At 39.5% G+C, this 18,677-nt stretch overlaps 1 protein-coding gene and 1 long non-coding RNA gene across 4 annotated transcripts in view; one reads left to right on the forward strand and one right to left on the reverse strand.

Annotated features, from left to right (window-relative positions):
* The window catches only part of LOC147572618 (uncharacterized), a 34,195-nt gene extending 17,714 nt beyond the window's left edge, over nucleotides 1-16,481 (reverse strand). The window contains exons 1-3 of the long non-coding RNA XR_015246211.1: nucleotides 16,289-16,481; nucleotides 812-876; nucleotides 356-654 (exon numbers count right to left, since the gene is read on the reverse strand). This is a non-coding gene — a long non-coding RNA (uncharacterized LOC147572618). The remainder of the gene's footprint in view (nucleotides 1-355; nucleotides 655-811; nucleotides 877-16,288) is intronic.
* Nucleotides 16,482-16,694: 213 nt separating this feature from the next.
* The window catches only part of CENPF (centromere protein F), a 61,764-nt gene continuing 59,781 nt past the window's right edge, over nucleotides 16,695-18,677 (forward strand). For 2 of the 3 annotated variants that reach the window (XM_086694133.1, XM_086694135.1), the window contains exon 1: nucleotides 16,695-16,773. The gene's annotated coding sequence lies outside the window, so the exon portion shown is untranslated. Of the gene's footprint in view, nucleotides 16,774-16,842; nucleotides 17,061-18,677 lie in introns of those variants that run through there. The other variant, XM_086694134.1, reaches the window with a different exon arrangement.

The following is an 18,677-nucleotide window of genomic DNA, read 5'->3' on the forward strand; positions in this document are numbered from 1 at the left end:
AGCAACCGAGAAGCCTATTAAAGCAATTCTTTAGATTAGCTGGTCTCAGTAGGAAGACCACCTTGGGTGTTCCTAGTCCTCAAGATTCCCATCAAATGCATCTTCTGCTGTGCGGCCTTCCCTGACACCTACACTTCTGGCCAAGAGAAGTAATGAGCCCTGATCTGGCATGGCCGTCCACAAGCATACAGTGTCTGTTAAATTCAACCAAAGAATTTTGGTGTTCTGGGTTTTTTAATGTTTTCATTCCTGTGGGCCTGGGGATAAAAGCCTCTGACTTAATTTTAATGTGTATTTCCTGGCTTAAGAGCCATACCGCAGGTAACCCTCCGATTCAAATACCTTATAAGCTTACTTTGAGGTGGAAACATCACCTTCATTGTTCCGGTAGAAATCGCAGATGATTAGGTGACAACCAAGGCAGAACAGGAAGCAGCCGTCCTTTGAATACCGCATGGCATGTCGCTGAGAGCTTTACACGGATGATCTCACTTCGTTCTCGTAACCACCCTAGTAGGTGGATATGGGTGAAGAGACTAGTTTGCCCAGTGCCTCTCGGCCAGTAGTGGTGGTGCCGGGTAGGAGGCTGCTTTGGTCGGACACGTACTCCCCCGCCCTGGGCTGTATCTCCTGGTTATCACAAGGCACAGGCACCTAGAGGACGAGGAACATACCCCTTAGTTGCTGTGGTCAGCAGATCACCTTTATACGCCCGGAATGTGTAGTCTATCAAATTCGACTTCTGCATGAAATAATACCTTTCCTCCTGGGAATCAAAGAGCCCCATGCAAACCTGAAAAGTGCTGGTTACCTGTGTTTATTTAAACAGTCAAGTGTTCTTGTTTTCTGGTTCGAAGACCTCAGAAGTGAATTCTCCTGGAAGGGAAAATATAAGGGTAATTTTAATGTTTTTTAAAGTTTATTTAGGGGCGCCTGGGTGGCTCAGTTGGTTAAGTGTTCATCTTCAGCCCAGCTCATGATCTTGTGGTTCTTGAGTTTGAGCCCCACATCATCGGGCTCTGTGCTGACAGCTCACAGCCTGGAGCCTGCTTCGGATTCTGTGTCTCCCTCTCTCTCAGCCCCTTCTCTGCTCAAGCTCTCTCTCGCTCTCTCTCTCTCTCTCTTTCTCAAAAATAAATAAACATTAAAAAAAATTAAGCTTATGTATTTTTTAGAGAGTGAGTTGGGGAGGTGCGGAGAGAGAGGGAGTAAGAGAGAGTCCCAGGCAGTCTCCTTGTTGTTGGCACGGAGCCCTATGCAGGGCTCCCACGAATTGTGAGATCATGACCTGAGCTGAAACCAAGAGTAGGACATTTAACCGACTAAGCCACCCAGGAGACCCAGTGTGAGTAATTTTAGATATGCTTTCTCTCTCAAGTATCTGACTAGCTGATACTAGCCAAGAGGGAAAAGTTAGGTTCCCTCAGTGGCTACTCCTCCGACTTCCAGGAGGCAAAGGAGACAGGAACAGTTTTACTCAATTTATTTGTGGTTCATTTGCTCTCTGCCTCTTCCAGTGAGCTTTTAGATGAGGAAAAACAAAGTGGTTATTCTCTCCCCTCCTCTCCTGATGTCTTTCTTTCACCAGGTAGCTGGGAGGGTACAGTTTGATAAATTTGCACTATTCGAATAGGGGCCCTCGGATCTCTCATTCACAAATTCTACATATTATTATTTATTGAAAACTTACTATGCACCCAGCAATGAAGTGGGCAGTAAGGGTTCAAGACTCAGCTTCTTTGGTGGATACCTATGGAACTGGATTCTGGTAAAGTCCAGCAGGCCTCAGATGCTGTTCAAATATTGCATTAACTCTCAAAAGCAGTAGTGGTTTTAGGGTTGTGAGGTGCGGAGACAGTTAGGAATTAGGAAGGGTTAGCAGTGTGGAGAAGTCAGGGCTCCCCTGGGGAGAAAGTGAAAGGAAGGGAATCATCATAAGATATTTGTCTAGGGTTTTTCTGGTTGGAGAAGGGAGGACTGGAATATAAGGGGGCAACGGAAGTTGCTGGCTATTTATTCTGTGATATACAGAGGTACAGCATACCTTTTCTGAAACCATGGCTCAGAGGCTCAGTATTTATGATGTCCCTTCTCTCCATGTCAACCAGGCCCCATCTAAACACACCAGGAGCCGAATTCATGTCATAGTTGTAGGGAGATCCCTCCCTCCCCCCACAAGGTAGGCTTGTCTGAGACTGTCATGTGTTAGCACTGAAAGTCTCATGTCTCTGCGACCCCTTCCTCCAGGGCATTTGGTCACATTGGTCCTCCTAACTGCTTCCTTGAAATTCAGCAAGCTGAACTTACGCAACCTTCATATGTATGTAGGGTAATATTTTGCTGAGAGTCAAGTAAGACAGTTTTAAAATGTTATATTCTCAGTTATTTTTTTTCAATGTCCTATACCTTAAAATAAAAACAAAAGAGCCTCCATCCAAATCCATTTAAAAATACTCCAGAACTATTCTCACCAATTTAGGGCACGAATGATGTAACTATTTCTCCAATATGGACTTCAAATAGAGTGGCTATACAATTTAGCTGCCAAATTAAGATATTTTTGAGAATAAAAGGGGGACTAAAATGATTTAAAAAGTGTAACTTTTAGCATATTTATTTACTGTGGTGCCTGGGTGGCTAGGTCGGTTAAGCATTCAACTCTTGATTTTGGCTTGGGTCATGATCTCACAGTTCGTGAGTTCGAACCCCACACCTGAGTTCCCTGCTTGGGACTCTCTCTCTCTCTCCCTCTCTCTCTGCCTCTCCCCTGCTCTTGCCCTCTTGCTCTCTCAAAATAAATAAATAAACTTAAAAAAAAATCTATTTACCAGCAAATTGGTTTTATGTTGTTGGATCTATAAAACAGTTTTAGTAAAAGCCATTTTCAAAAAAAGAATTGTTTCTTAAAAACCTATATATTCACATATATTAAAATAAAAAGGTTTGAAACATTTATGTTGATTATCTGAATATGAAAAATAGTCTAAGTGGAATAATTGTTGTTGGTATATATTCATATACTTTATCCATTTTCTTGCTTTATCATTTGATTATACTCTGTTATTGAGATATTTCTGAAGAATGTATTTTTTCACTGTGGTCTTACTATATATGTATTTTTAAAATAAATTTGTCACACTCCCTATCAGTTGATTCCTCTCTGTAGTCCACAGTGTTTTCAACTGAAAAATTACTCTTCAGGTGGCAAGGCTCATAGTAAGCTCAGAATAAATTCTCCTAAGTAGAGGAAATTCTCAATTCTATCCTTTTTATTTTGAAATGTGTAAGTATTTCAGTCAATGTATTTTCACACATGATTTCTGTTTGCTTCTTTTCAGAGTAGATTTCTTTAACAAATACTTTTGTTAGGCAAAACTTGTCATAAGTTGTCTCTATTTATACTTAAAAATATTTTGTATAATGTAGATGCTTCAAAATTGTTAGCTTTTAGGATTCCATGCCATTCTAGGACAGAATATACATTTATGAAATAAATCAAGGAGCTCCACTAAAAAATTATTCCACAAGTTTGTATATTCCAAGGTGCAGTTGTAGAATTTCAAAATTAGATTTTATAAACTGATTAAGCTCTCATTGTTTAATTTATTCAATTCTTTCCTTGCTTTTATAGGATAAAGTTCAACATCTCGTTGTTTCCAAATTTTGTTTTTAATAACTACCATTCTCTCAATGCTTCATGGAACATTTCTGCTCCATAAACATCTTATTTAGCAAGAAATTTATTGACAAAAGATAGAATGTATGCAGAATTTGTATTCATATGGTCCTCACAAAACAAATAATTTTATCTTCAAAGTTCAACTTTTTAATTGAATTCGCAGTAGCATTTACAATATGGCCAGATGAACTTTTTCACTTTGATTCCATGAATTTCATGAAAAAAATTGAACACTTACTGAAATTGATCAATTTGTAATTTGAAGCATCTGTTGAAACATAAAAAAAGGGGTCATTTAGCTGTCCACAGCTAAATTCTTCCATTAATGAAACTAAAGACATCAACAGTTGTTGCTTCCTATTTCATACAGGTCCAAGAAAATCTTAAAATAATGTCTAAGGTTTGAAGTAAATCCTGGAGCCTCTACAGCATATTTATTTTTTCCAGTTTTTCTTACTACAGGTCTCCTGGTGGATAGTAAATTGGCAAACATTTTAGGTACGTTATATATTCGTCATCAACGTCACTGAGAAATGAAAATTCTGTACTTAATTTTTTCGCTAAGCCCACGTTTGTTTTGTTTCTTGAGTTCATGGCTGCTGAGAGGGTTCATTGCAAAATCTTTAAAAAGCATTACCAAACAATAACGTAAATAAAAGTAAATAAGTACTTGTAGATTTCCATTGTCTAGTAAATGGCAAAACCATTTTAGCAGGATTGTTCATACCACTTGTATAAGTGCTTTGGCAGGCATGCTGAACCCCCATTTCCCACATACATTTCACATTCACCAAATTTCTCATTTCTCACATTTCACAGTGATCCCACCCACTGGCCTAACGACTTCATCATCTCCCAGGCACCACCAGGGACCAAGGCACGACTGATTCATACACCAGATGGCCACCAGGGGCAGCAGCAACAAACACTTCTCCCAATCCCAGGACCAGAAATTGTCCAATGCCACCTGGATGCAACCACTCTTTATCAGCCAGCATCCTGATAAAGGGGTCGAGTCGGTTAACTGTGTCAAGAAAGTTTTCAAAAAAGTGAGAGGAGTTATCATTGATAGTTCAGATTTAAGCTCTTGTTACCTGTTGAAACCTGTTTATTGCCCATGTACCTCACACACTACTAGAGAAGACCATGGTAGAATATGGAAGTACAAAGTGATCTACCAAACCCGTCCTGGCTTATTCTAATACCACAAGAAATAATAATATCTTGTTAAAAGCAACAATCATAACAACAACTCTGGGACACATGTTAAATCAGGGAGAGGCCAGGAAGTATATTCACTTTGTTTATTGACCACAGGAGTGCTTCATAAAATGACTTTCTGTACTCCCTCTTCAACCTATGAAATCAGAACTAGATATAGCCTCAACATTTGCATTTTTGAAAGGCTTTCCATGATATTCTTAGGGACACTAAAGATTTATTCCTGGTTTGGAAAATTCCTTCACCTCTTATTTCAAGGTGTCAAACCTGCTGTTTACAGAGATCAGGAGTATCACGCACTTTACTCCATGGTTTACCTAACACCTGGACCAAAACTGTTATTGAAAGTGAGCTAGAGACAAATTGAACTTAAATTCAGTCACGTGATGATAAATACTGTCATCTCCTTTGGCAAACTTGCAAGCTGTGAGATTTATTTTTGGCTGTATCTTTTTTTTTTTTTTTTTTTGCAACTTGGACCTGTGATAACAGACACATTCTTTCTTTTGAGGATCAGGTTTCCAACCAAAGAATAAAAAATATACTGAATATTGATTTTTTTTATGTTTACTTATTTTTGAAAGAGAGAGAGACAAAGTGGGAGTGGGGGAGGGGCCAAGAGAGAAGGAGACACAGAATCTGAAGCAGCTCCAGGCTCTGAGCTGTCAGTACAGAGCCCGACGTGGGGCTTGAACCCACAAACCAAGAGATCATGACCTGAGCCAAAGTCAGACGCTTAACCAACTGAGCCACCCAGGTACCCCAGTGAACGTTAATTTTAATAGTTTGGAAGAAATAGGTACCAGGTAAGCATTCTTAAAAAATGAAATACTACTGAAAAATTTTAAATCTGTAAATTATTTCACTTTATTCATTATAATTTCTATTGCAAGAGTCCTGAGAATGTGTTTCTAATTTCTATAAGGGAATTGATTCCAGCATGATGAGGTTCTATTTGTTTAGAAGATTTTCTGTATTTGCGTACTTTTTTTGCCAGTAACTTCTATGAATTTTTAGAACTATCTTGATCTCAATGTCTTCAGCTACAAAATGAGGATTTTAGTCTAGTGGATGTCCAATCTTCATTCTAGTTTCTTAAATTCATCTTTCACATCTATTTTGAGTGTTTGGAATTTCTTACCATGTACATGTATTTTATATTATTTTATTAATAAGTATGGGCCATTATTTTTCAGTTATTTTCCTCTACTTTAAAGAAGCAAATGTTAGCTTAAAAAGGGAGTAAACAAGAACATTAGATAGATGGAGGGAATGGACTGAGGGAGATAGAAAAGCAAATGTAGAGTCAGGATATATGGGACAGTAGTTATTTTTAAAGATTTTCTAAGGTATAGGGAATCACCTAGTGGTGGAAACAGAAAATGCTTTTTGAAAGTTTAGGATTTGGTTTCCTGTGCTTTAATTCAGTTCAGATCACTGAATAGTGTCCATATGGTTTGTAATCAATGTATTTAAAATACAGCAAGATGTTGAATATTTATTTTCTGTAATCGACTTTTAAAATCATACTAATATGTCGAATATGTAATATTATCCTCAAGCCTTTCTTTCCTAGAGGGATCAAAAATCCCCTAATACTAAGTTTGAAAATTAATTCTTGTCCCAAAGAATGTGTTAAATTCATGGTTCTGTAGTCAGAAGAAGTCTAGATATGCACAAAACAAGCATGAAAGCATGACCCTTATCTACCAGAAATGCGTGGTCTAATCAGAACCAGGCAAATCTATTACGATTACACTTTTAATTTCACAGATGAGGTAGCTGACATTCCAACTACTTAACAGAGGCTTTTGAAACATCTGAGAAACCAAGATGGATTTTTCACTTGTCAAAAATAATCATATGTATATGACCCCTTCCACTTACTTTGGGTTTTCCTCAGACGAAGACTCAGACGGAAGTAGTTTTGGGAGGTGATAATTCCAGGAATCAAAGTGGGGGGACAGGGAGAGTGAGACATGGAAAGAGGAAGAGTCAGGGGAAGGGTGTTATTTCCCAATAACGTCAGCAGGTGCCAAGGGCTTGATTCTTCTGTGATCTCTCAGAATTGCACATGTGAAAGATGGAATGTTGAGCCATGTATTCTCTGGCTCCTGACCACATTCATTAAGATTGTCCCTGGAAACTATAATTATCCCTATATTTCTAGGCTGTGCTTGTGTGGTAGGTTAGCAGGCTCCCTTAGCTCCAGAGAAATCCCTGGATCAGAGAAGTGGAGTAACCCATGGCTTGCACTTGTGGTGGCAAGAGTCTGAGCCCACACAGAAACGTCTACTAGAGTGGTGGCTAAAATCACAGGTGGGCCAAGGGGATATCCCAGAAATACTTTCTATGACCACACCTTATCCTGCTCAGACCCGCTTGTCCCCAAATTAAGTTAATTCTGTCATTGTATCTTCAAAGTGCTGGCCACAATCTCTAAAGACTTTGTACAGAAAAATTTGTGGATCAGGCTATGGTGGCTCCTGCTATTATAGCTGGTCCCAAGGCCATGACTGATATTCATCAACTTTCTGCTCTACCATCCATTCTAGGTTTCTCCATCCTAGGCCAGCATCAGCTGAATCTAATTTATTTGCCTGGTGGGGGGATTCCAGAACTTCATCTCAGAGTGGTCAGGCCTTGGGTTGCCTTGCCCTCCTTGGACTGTGGTGGCTGCAATTACTTGTTCACTCTTATTACCAGACATAAAGACACATAGGAGTATCCCCAGTGATTCCTCTGAGTTTCAGACATACTCTTCCTTCCCCTTTTTTGTCACAGCAAGCCTAGTTTCTCATGGTAATGTGGGTTGATTAACCTCACCAGTATTATAAGTCCTTTCTTTGCCTGCTGGTCCAATTGTGTTAATAACATAAACAAAAACAAAAAACCAACCAGCCAACCAAACAAACAAACAAAACAAAGATCAGCTGTAGCTTCAGGGTTTGTGTCACAGGAGTAGTGAACCCCACTTCCCACTTTACCCAGTAGAGCCCAAAGTAGAAGGGGAGGCACACATGGGTTATTGGGAATGATAGTGAGAAGGGCTAATTTGTGTTCCTTTCCTTGGAATCTGGACCTGGGTATTCTAGCTGTTGAAGACACAACGTGCTTTATCGGCTCAATACAGATAGTGCATTACGGAGGATGTTTCCCTAACTCTACAGGATGCTATGCCTAAACTAGCACCTTAATAGGCCGCTCCAATGTGGTATCTCGATTAGTTTCATAGTACCAAAAACCAAGTGGCTTCAAACAATAGACATTTATTGTCTCGCAGCTCTGGAGCTAGAATCTGAGATGACAGTGTTGGCATGAGTGGTTCCTTCTGAGGGCTGTGAGGGAGAATCTGCTCTATGCCCTTCTCCTGGCTTCCAGTAGTTGGCCAGCACTCCTTGGTGTCCCTCGGCTTGTAGCAACTCCATCCTTTTCTCGGCATTCTCCCCATGTCTCTGTATCTGTGTCCAAATATCTCCTGTTTATAAGGACATTGTCCTACTGGATTAGGACTCACCCTAACAACCTCATGTTAACTGATTACATCTGAAATAACCCTCTTTTCAATCGAGGTCACATGCTGAGGTGCTAGGGATTAGGACTTTCACATGTGGAATTATGGGGGCACTATTCAACCCATAACAATAGCAGACCAGCTACTTCCAGGAAATAGGCAGGATGTGGTAGTACGAGCAATCCTATGGTCACATACACATTTCTCAGTAGGTCCCCTGGTTGAAGGCAATTTTATGTAAGATTCCATGGCTGGTAGAGGCTCTGTAAAAAGAAAAGATAAACCCACCTCTGGAGTAGGTATTGATTCCTGCAGAGTGGAAGTGGGGGAGATCTAGTGCAAAACTGACTTGCCACCCAGAAGCTGGTTGTTTCTGTATCTATGCTGGAAAGATATCTAGAAAATCTGCAAATATTTAATAAACAGTATGTTTCTAGGGTCACCTGGGTGGCTCAGTTGATTTGACCATCTGACTTCAGCTCAGGTCATGCATGATCTCATGGTTCATGAGTTCGAGACCCACGTTGGGTTCTGTGCTGACAGCTTAGAGCCTGGAGCCTGCTTCAGATCCTGTGTCTCCCTTTCTTTCTGTGCCCTTCCCTCGCTCATGCTCTGTGTCTCTCTGTCTCTCAAAAATAAATAAAGGTTAAAAAAAAATACTTGAGCTGAATGAAAATGAAAAGTCAACAAATAAAATTGCTGTCACCAAGTAAAGTTAATATAAACTTGAAACGCTTATGTTAGCAATAGAATAAAGATCTAAAATCAGTTATCTAAACTTCCACTTTAAGGAGCTAATAAAAAAAATTAAACTTTAAGTATAAAGATGAGAGTAGAAATCAATGAAATTGAAAATGGAAAAATATTAGAGAAAAAAATCAATAAAATCAAAAGCTTGTTCTTTGAAAAGATCAATAATGTTAATAAAATTCAAGCTGGATTGATGAGAGACAGGGTGGAGGAAAGAACACAAATTATTAGCATCAGAAATGAAAGGGAGGAGTGCCTGGGTGGCTCAGTCCGCTAAGCGTCTGACTTCGGCTCAGGTCATGATCTCATGGTTCATGGGTTCGAGCCCCGTGTTGGGCTCTGTGCTGAAGGCTCTGAGCCTGGAGCCTGCTTCAGATTCTGTGTCTTCCTCTCTCTCTGCTCCTCCCCCACTCATGCTCTGTCTCTCTTTCAAAATAAATAAACATTAAAAAAAAAAAAGAAATGAAAGGGAAAAGATAATTCATCTGATAAGGCCACTAAAGGATAGTAACAGAAGATTTTGAAAAACTATGTTCCAATAATTTTGGCAACGTAGATGAAGTAGAAACATTGCTTGAAAGACACAAACTACTGAAACTGAATAAAGTAGAAATAGACCACTTTAATGACCTCTTTTCAATTAAAAATTTTAATTCCTAATAAAAAACCTGCACAGAGAAAACTCCAGGCCTAAGCATTAAAGAATAAATGATACCAATTCTATGTAAACTCTTCCTGAAAGACATAAGGACGAAATGCTTCTCAACTAATTTTATGAGGCCAGATTTAACCTGACACCAAAACCAGACCAGTTTTAACCATACTTAATGATACAACAAGATGGAAAACTATGACCCAATATCTCTCCTATACATAGTTGCAGAAATCTTCAAGAAATATTAGCAAGTCAAATGCATCAACATATAAAAAAAGGATAATATACCACACCAAGTGGCATACATAACAGTAATTCAAGGTTGTTAACAGTTGAAGATCAAACAGTGCAATCCCCATGATACCCGAATAAAGGAGAACTACCATCTGATCTTCTCAATAAGTTTAGCAAAAGAGTTTGATAAAATCTAATAACCTAACACCATGATAAAAATGGTCAACAAACTGAAGCAGAAAGAAACTTCCTTAAGCTGATAAAGGGCATCTATAAAAATTTATAGCTATCATCATACTTCGTGATGAAAGACTGAATGTTTTTCCCTAAGATCAGAAAGACAAAAAAGATGTCCACTCTCATTATACTATTCAACATTATACTTGAGGTCCTAACCAATGAAATAAGGAAGGGAAGAAAAATAAATAGAAAACATATAGATTGGAAACAAGGAAGTAAAACCATGTTGAGTTGCAGATAACCTGTAGAATATAGTAATCTACAAAACAGCTACTAGAACTATTAAGAGATGTTATGAGGTGAATTGCACCCCGCCCCCCCCCCCCCAATTTACATGTTGAAATCCTAATTCCTAGTACATCAGAATGTGACTTTACTTGGATATAGGGTCTTTACAGAGTTAAAATGAGGTCATCAGGTTGGGCCCTGTTACGGACTGAATGTTTGTGTCCTAGCTGATTAATATAAGACAGGTTAGCAAGTTTGCAAGACACAAAGTCATTTTACAAAAATAAATTGATTTCTTTATACAAGCAACAAAATACGAGAAACTAAAAATTTTTAAAGTCTGCTTACAATAGCATGCAGAAAAGGAAATACTTGTGGATGAATATAACAACATATGTATATACCCTGAAAATTATAAAACACTGCTAAGAGAAGTACTATTTAGAAGACTGATTATAAAACACTACTAAGAGAAGTGTTATTTAGAAGACCGAAATAATTGAAGACATATACCGTGTTAATGAACCAGAAGATACAATATTCTTAGATCCTTCAAATTGATCTACAGATTCAATGCAATCGCCATCAAAATTCCAGGAGGCTTTTGGAAAAGTTAGGATTCTTATTCTAAAATGTTTATGGAAAATAAAGGTCCTAGACAATTTAAAAAGGTCCTAAAACAATTTAAAAAGATCATAGAGAGCTTATAGTACTTAATTTAACGACTTAATTATAAATCTACAGTAATCAAAACAGTATGATACAGTTGTAAAGATAGACAATACAGGTCAGTAGAACAGTATAAGGAGGCAGAAATAATGTCCCTGTTTGTGTGTTCATTTAATTTTCAATAAAGGCACTAAGGTAATAATAGAAAAAGGATATGGTATTAGAACAACTGGATCACTATATGGAAAAATGTAAACTTTGACCTTTATATCATGCCATACAAAAAATAAAACTCAAAATGGATCAGAGACTTACATGTAAAAACTCAAATTATAAAATTTCCAGAAGAAAATATAGGACCATCTTTGAAAATTTGAGATATGTGTAAATTTCTCAGATCCAACTCAAAAAATCATGACCCATGAAAGAGAAGATTGAATTGACTCTATCAAAATCAAATTTCTGCTTTTTGAAAGACATCAAACACATTTGGAGCAAATGTTTGCAAACCGTGTATCTGACAAAGGCTTTGTGTTCAGAATATATGATATATCATAGGGAGAAGACCAGCAACTCAATAAAAATATAGGCAAAATATTTTAAGAGATACTTCACAAAAGAAGACATACAGCTAGCTAATAGGTACATCAAAAGATGGTCAACATATTAGTCATCAGACAAATGCAAATTAAATCCACTGTGAGCTAACATACACACTGAGCAGAATGGCATAAATTAATGACTACCAGTACCAGGTACTAGTGAGGATGTGCATCAGATCGAACCCTCATACACTGTAAAACATACAAGCACTTTGGGAAAGATTTTGGGCATTTCTTAAAAAGTTAAGCATTCACTTACTATTTGATGCAGTAATTTCACTCACATGTATTTTACAAGAGAAATGAAAAGCCACATTCATTCACAAAGCTCGTATGCAAAAATATGGAAGCTTTATTCGTAATTCCAAATAGGAAACAACACAAATGTCAATCAATAGGATAACCTGATTGCATATCCATGCAAGGAAATATTATTAAGAAGTTCAAAAAAATAAATGAGGAGGAGTCTCAAAAATATTATGCTGAGCCAAAAAAGCCAGACACAAAAGAGTAATGGAATTACATAATGTAATTCCAGTTATATGAAGCTCTAAAAAACCCCCCACAAATTTAATGTATAGTGATGGAAAACAGATCAGTGGTTGGAGTGTATCTTGGACTTTTGGGGGGTAGATACCTGGAAAGGGTCACAAGGAAACCTTCTGATGTGAAGGATTATTTAAATGTTGATTTTGATGTTGCTTACAAAGGTGCATGTATTCTTCAAAATCCGTTGCACGATACACCTAAAATGAGTGTATTTTATGTGAACTACATCTCAATAAAAATTTGAATATAAGATATAGATTTTCAAAACAGATAAAAACAAAATAAAATCATGTGCTGCCTCCAAGAGAAGCATCTAAAGCATGTAGACACAGAATTGTCGCAAATAAGAAGGTGGAAGAATAGGGGCGCCTGGGTGATTCAGTCGGTTAAGCGTCCAACTCTTGATTTTGGCTCAGGTCATGATCTTGAGGTTGTGACATTGAGGCTCCACCCAGTGTGGAGCTTGTGTAAGATTCTCTTTCTCCCTCTCTCTCTCTGCCCCACCCCTGCTCTCTCCCTCTCTCTCTCTCTCTCTCTCAAAAATAAAAAATAACAACCAAACCAAACCAAAATAACAACCACCAGCACCAGCATCACCACCGATATTGTTCCTGCCTCATAGAACTTATATTGTAGTGAGGGAGGCAATCTCAAGATCAGATACATACCTGTAAAACTAAAATGTCTTAAGTCTCCCTATAGCTGAAACATCATTATGACATAATAAAAAAACAAATTGCTGCTTAAAATAATAGGTTATATTGTCTTCAGGATTCAGAGAGCTTTTATTTAGAGAAAGAACTTTTATGGTTGTTGTTGTGTTTTTTTTTTTTTTTGAGGGGTGGGGAATAATTGATTAAAAGGAGGATGACAACTTATTTAATCGAACCTGAAAAGGAAATGGAATGTTATGAGAGAGATGTGATGCTTGCTGGAGGGAATGTAGCTTGAGAAAGTATTTATTTATTTTTTTTTAATTTTTTTTTTTAACGTTTATTTTATTTTTGGGACAGAGAGAGACAGAGCATGAACGGGGGAGGGGCAGAGAGAGAGGGAGACACAGAATCGGAAACAGGCTCCAGGCTCCGAGCCATCAGCCCAGAGCCCGACGCGGGGCTCGAACTCACGGACCGCGAGATCGTGACCTGGCTGAAGTCGGACGCTTAACCGACTGCGCCACCCAGGCGCCCCGAGAAAGTATTTATTAAAGGGAAATATTTGAGCAGTGTTAAGTGCTATGAGGAAGATTCAGGAAAGTAGGAGAGGTGGATGATTCCAGTTTACAAGGGCATAATTGAGAGTCAAGTTTCTGAAATGCAAGGGGCTCCAAACACAGAGTGGTCATTCAGCCTTGAGTTAGAAATATGCTTCCTGTGGTTGCAGCAGGAAAAACGGAGAGAGAAATGGTTGTTGATTTGGGCAAGGTTGTAGATGTCAGTGACAGGCAGTTGAAGGTGTTCCTGTCAGATGTCTTTCATTTTCTGTGAACTGGGAGATAAGGTCATCTTCTGAGAGCCAGAGTGGAGATGGTAGTTGGAGGAGATTAGAGAAATTCTGGACTTGGGACAAAGGGTTGTCCCAGTTAGAGGTCATACATTTAAAGTGGTTCCTATCTGCACAATCCTAGGATTTTTCACCAGCCCCATTCTGTAGCAATAGGGCTCTTAGGAAGGGTCTGGACAGGTGCATGCATATAAGTTTGGGGAGACAAAGAGAACAAGGGGTAAGAGAGTGGATACTAGTAAAAGGAGTAGTTTAAGTGATGGACCCTGCAATCTAAGCTGGAGAGGAAAAGATAGACTCAAGAGCACTGATTGATTGGCAGAAAGTAGAGATGGTGGATGAATAAATTAGTCCAGAGTGTAGACTGGCTCAGTGAGAGAGCAGCTTTAAAAAGAGAAGTGAGGGACTAATTTCACTTAGCATAATACCCTCCAGTTCCATCCACATAGTTGCAAACGGCAAGATTTCATTCTTTTGGATTGCCAAGTAATACTCCAGTGTGTGTGTGTGTGTGTGTGTGTGTGTGTGTACATTTTCTTTATCCATTTATCCATCAGTGGACATTTGGGCTCTTTCCATACTTTGGCTATTGTTGATAGTGCTGCTATAAACATGGGGGTGCATTATGCTAAGTGAAATTAGTCAGAGAAAGACAAAAATCATATGACTTCACTCATATGAGGACTTTAAGAGACAAAACAGATGAACATAAGGGAAGGGAAACAAAAATAATATAAAAACAGAGAGGCGGACAAAACAGAAGAGACTCATAAATATGGAGAACAAACTGAGGGTAACTGGAGACATTGTGGGAGGGGGGATGGGCTAAATGGGTAAGGTGCACTAAGGAATCTACTCCTGAAATCGTTGTTGCACTATATTCTAACTAATTTTGATGTAAATTTTTAAAAATAAAAAATAAAATTAAATAGAAAAAAAAGAAAAGTGAGGGAGTTGAAAATAACTCTCATAAGACATCTACGTTTGGTTGGATGGGATTCACCCCCTTAAAAAACGGGGAAAAATAGCAGGGGAAGGAAACCATAATTGAAATCACAGAATAGTCTCCATCACATGGTTCCTCTGTTCAAGAAGTCAATGTATTTCTTTACTGATTATTATAGATGAATGTAGTACAAGGTTTGGCTATACAGTGACCACCCAATAGTTATCTACTAAGTAATAAATAAATAGTAAATGTCATCCTTGAAAATCCTCTATTATATGTGTTTCTGGTTCCTTAGGTAGCTAATAGTTGAATAATTACCCAGGGAAGCAATGGAATTGTGATTGGTGCTGGAATCAGAATTGGGTTCAAATCCCAGAACAACCAGATGCTAGACTGATCATGGCAGCATCTAGTAAAAGTTCTCCTCACCTACCGGCTCCCTCCCTTTGTGGGGGGATTCAAGGATAGTGGAGAACAAGGTCTTGGTCCAGATGGTGGTTTTACATCCCAAGATGGTCTTAATTTTTATGTGCAAAGTTACTGGGAAGTTAAGAGATACAAAAATGAATTAAAACAGATTTTACTCCACAGGAATGTTCGAGACTGATAGGGGAGACAGACATAAATATAATGTATACACCAATTTCTAAGAAAGACATAGAAAATCGTTATTTTTTTTTATGTTGGTTTATTTTTGAGAAAGCGAGAGAGCGCTAGAGAGAGAATTCGAGTGGGGGAGAGGCAGAGAAAAAGGGACAGAGAAAATTCCAAGCAGGCTCTGCACTGCCCCACATGAGACTCGAATTCAAAAACCATGAAATCATGATTTGAGCTGAAATCAAGAGTGGGATGCTTAACCAACTGGGCCACCCAGGGGCCCATGGAAATAGTTATTTCTAAGAGCTGGGTGAAAATGGGGAGTTTTTATGAAGGAAGTGGCATTTGAACTGGGTACTGAAAGATGAGCAGAAAAGGTAAAGGGCCATCTAAAATGCAGTAACCATCTAATGAAAGGTAGAGAGAGGGTTACAGAAAGTTGGTAATGTATCGAGGAGGGCAACAGCATCAGAGATCCATTAATTTAACAATTCATTCTTTTGCTCCTGTCTTTAGAATCTTATTTTTTGTTGACTAGGGAAATAAAACAAGTACACAAACATACACAAAACTAGTGGGCTTCATATAAAGGAGAGATAACATCTACTTTTGGAGATGCTTCTGGCTGCAATGTCCTCCCCTGAATCCAGCTAACAAGCGTTCAGAATCACCTCTTTAGAATACGATCAATGGGACAACAGCAGTTAAGAGTGACATCCTGTATACTCTAGATTCAATTTCAAATTAGGGAGATTCTATGTGCCTCAATTACCTTTTAAATAAAATGGAAACACTCTCCTCAAAGAATTGTTAAGAATGACACTGGACGAAGAATGCATGGCAGGCATAGTACCTCATATCTATGTCCTAAAGTACATATTTAAAAATAAGTAGATACCTAGTGCGCAGCATTAAGAATGTTCGCCAGCCCGCACAATTCCGCCGGCTGTAGGTGATAGACCACACTCTCCTAATCAGCCGGGCCGGTTCCTACTTTCTTGCGGAAATAGCGGTTCCAAAAGGCCTTCAGACGCTGCAAGAGCACGTGGGCTCCGCCTCCCCACAACAACAAAAAAACACTGTAACTCCGGTGCCGGCAGGTCCGGTGGTGAGGACTTGATTTTTAAATCCGTCCGAAAGAACCAATCAGAGCGACCGTCCGAGTGCGCGGAAGCCGATTGGTTTGTAGCTACTTACGGCAACCAATAGGCGTGGAAGTAAGTTCCGTCGGTCCCGGAAGGGGGCGAATCGAAAACGGGTGGCGACCGCGGGCAGTTTGAATTGGAACCTGGGCTGAAACCCGCGGAGGCTGCGCCGAAACCCGCGGAGGCTGCGCCGGAACCCGACTCTCCCACGGGTCGTCTTTCTCTCCCCGCCAGCAAGGTGAGTGTCCTGCGTGAGTCGTGGCTTCGGCTGCAGGCCTGGGGGAGCAGCTGACTTTCTGTCCGAGGACCCGCGATCCCGCAGGCATCCGCGCTCCCTGGCCCAGGGGATGTAGCGGTCCACCCCCTCCCACCTGACGGGACCGGAGGATCAGCCTGGCCGGGGTGAGGTTTTTAGGGCCGCTCTGCTCCTGGGAAAGCTGTGCTCGCACCACTGTCCGCAGACCCAGCTCGCTCACGAGCTCGCACTCTGGGGGATCGGTTTCCTCGTGATAAATGAATTATAAGGTAAATGAATTGGGGACCAGCAGGTATTTTCCTCGCAGCCGTCTACGTCGTCTTCTTGGGTTTTCATCTGCCCGGTGAGTTGGTGTGCCTGCTGCCTCTTGCGAGAGCATTTCTCCTGCCTTCCACTTTTATTTGGGCACGCTTGGGTGCCTGGCTCTGTTATGTTATGAGGACCCAGAAAGAAACGACCTGAGTGCTATCCTTGAGCCTGGTCTAGAGGACCAGGCTGAGTTTTAACTCTTAGGCCTAGCCGTTGCTCTGTAGGCGGGGACTCCGCTTTCTTGTTGGAGTTGGGAGATTCTGATAAAGGGAAAGCGTGAAAATGGGCCTACAGTGCGTGTTTTGATTCGGGCATAAAGAGTGCCTTCCACATATTTAAGATAGAGCATTTTCTGCAAAATCCTCCTTACAGGAACCTTGACATCTAGGGCTTTTCTTCAACTACCCACCCTCCTTTACACCTGTTGCTTCTTACATCTTAATCTGGAGATTTACAATTTTTTGTCATTTGCCCAGTGCTTGGGTAATGATTGTTGGTGATTGATGCCCTCATCTGTCAAAGTATGCTGTAATCAAAAGTAGCTTGGGTCTGATGATTGTTTTAACCACTTCTTTATAGCAGTATCTTAGATTTGGAAATGGAAAAGCATTCAACTTGCCAGTTTTCCTTCTGTTTATTTTCCTCATCTCTATCATCTTTCTAAATCGCTCCTTTTAATATTTTGTTGGTGATGGCATCTGATGTAATGAGTTCAGTGGCTAGCATAACTGTTTAGGACAGTTATCATTGTGTGCCTCTGGGGTATTGTACTCCCATCCCCGAATGAGCAAGCTAGATTGAACTGAAGGAGAAGGCTATTGTGGCAGTGTAAATTGTCCTTTGTTGGTGGAGAGGCATGAGATTTCTTTCAGCAGTTTTTGGGCAAATAGGAGTGGAGTTTAAGATGCTGCGTTCAAAGAATTGAGATCTGCAAAAAGAAAAAAAAAAAAAAGCTGGCGGAGAAAACACAGCTTTCCAAGAACTTTGCTTCTGTTTTTTAATTTTTTTGAATGTGTTTTTTTTTTTTAATCATTCCTAGTTCTTTTACCAACTGTTTATTAGTTGTTCTGATAAAAAGTATCATGGGTGAAGTCAATTGAAGCAAGACACTACAATGTTTGTGGATTTCATTTAGTAAAAGAGATTCTCACCTTGTTGCCCAAATAACTGGAAAATGAATGCTTTTCTTTCATTTAAGTTCTAGAGGCAAACGAATAAAGAACAATTACCATACTTTTCTTCCAGATGATTTAAATATCCTAAGATGTGGCCGAGAAGGAGGTAGGCCACTTCTCTCTTGGTACCACAGGCTGAAATATATAAATGAAGTGTTTTTGACAATAAATATAATAGCTAGCAGGTGTAGAACACTCATCAGGAAATATAGTACTGTTGTAAGCCTTTGGGAAGTCACCACCATTATTATCCATATTTTACCAATGCAGAAACCAAGGCACAGAGCAGTTAAATAACATGCCCAAGGTCACACACAGCTGAGCTGGGATTTGAATCACTGAGTCTATATACTGGTTTCCTCATCAAGGTCTCTCTGGAGCATGTCTTTACTGCATTGTGCA

This window comes from Puma concolor, chromosome E4 (genome assembly GCF_028749965.1).
Source record: "Puma concolor isolate L17-30 chromosome E4, mPumCon1.1.hap2, whole genome shotgun sequence".
In the NCBI taxonomy this organism is placed as follows: domain Eukaryota; kingdom Metazoa; phylum Chordata; class Mammalia; order Carnivora; family Felidae; genus Puma; species Puma concolor.